This window comes from Habropoda laboriosa, unplaced genomic scaffold (assembly GCF_001263275.1).
Source record: "Habropoda laboriosa isolate 0110345459 unplaced genomic scaffold, ASM126327v1 scaffold478, whole genome shotgun sequence".
Classification (NCBI taxonomy): domain Eukaryota; kingdom Metazoa; phylum Arthropoda; class Insecta; order Hymenoptera; family Apidae; genus Habropoda; species Habropoda laboriosa.
In genome coordinates this window covers 366,927-368,308 of record NW_017100618.1, presented here as the reverse complement: position 1 = coordinate 368,308, position 1,382 = coordinate 366,927, and the positions used below count along the sequence as shown (strand labels likewise).

The 1,382-nt window shown below is 34.6% G+C and overlaps 1 protein-coding gene across 1 annotated transcript in view; it reads right to left on the bottom strand.

The window, feature by feature from the left end:
• Window positions 1–1,382, bottom strand: part of LOC108576744 (neuroligin-1-like) — a 171,931-nt gene that overhangs the window by 2,856 nt on the left and 167,693 nt on the right. The window lies entirely within an intron of this gene.

The following is a 1,382-nucleotide window of genomic DNA, read 5'->3' as shown; positions in this document are numbered from 1 at the left end:
AATTTTCGTCTATTTTTCAATACTCCTCCGCAAGTTTCGCGAATCCATACTTTGCATTTTATGCAGCGGATCATGAAATTCAATTGGAAAACTTACATTTGACTGAATTAAATTTAAGTATTCCAATTTGATTGGATAATTTTACCACAAAATAGGACATAATCTGGAAATATTTTCTTTGTATTTTTCATGGCTTTCAGATTTCCACTACCAGACATTCTTTATATTCATTAATAACAAAGGAATCGACGAGGTACGATGTAGGAGATCAGTGTGATACAGGAAACTCTCTCCTGTCAGAGGTTCGCAGGTTGCTAAGTTTCATTTATAATGAAGTTCTACGTCATCGTCCTCCTCCTATCATCCCCTTCTGGTTTCGAATCCGTGGAAATTCGCTAACGAGATAAAAGGGATGATACTGTCCGTCGACGGAATAATGACCGCGTCGCGGAAAATGTCAAGGAACAGCTTTCTCCCTTCCCTGGTGTAAATTTCACCTGGACCCGGGATTTAGCAGTTTTAAAAGTTCTTTAATAGGATTACGAACGGAGCCTCCAAAGGCACAGGCTCGTTAAAGCTTTGGAACTTTGTTAAATCAACGTGGACGTGGGATATTCGACCTTTAACGTCGTGGAATAAACTTGGTGTTTATGGAAGACTGGGATTACCGGGAGCATCCATGTTATTCCTTAATGTTTCGTCGATTTTTTTCCTTTGCTCTTTTCGGCTCTCTCTTCGTTTCAAGTGAAAAGACCGAGATGAAGGGTACCGCAATTAGCAGACTGCGAATGTTTATGCAATTGGAATAATCATGGGAGTAATGTTAGAATTTCTTCAAATGCGTAAACAACAAATGTATTAGGTGTGTACTATATGAAATTGCTGTTTTTGTATGTTAAAATAATAATAATGCATTTTCGAAAACAATAATTTCATCAAAATATGCACCATTGGTATATTAATGGCTTTTTTCCAACAGGGTACTTTTAATTCCATCAATTCTTTATCTTATTTTCATAGTTATACGCACGATTTAAAATAAAATAGACTATTTACTATTTCAAATAATATTTTGCCCAGCTCTGCCTAATGCTATATTATAGTCAGTAAAATTATAACATTACTCTCGTGTATTTTACATATTTTCGTATGTTATCGTTGCCTAAACATCTACTGGCTAATGATTAGGGTAACATCAATATAAAGGCATCGTTATTGCAAAATTTGGAAAATCATCGAATACGTTTCCGTTGCGAGTGAAAAGTGAATGTTCCTTACGTATCTGAAATTTCCGAGGAAAATTATCAAACATGAAAATTTGTCCAATGAAATTCTTCAAGAAACATTTTCATTTGATAAATTTTAAAATAAAGAAGAAAAAT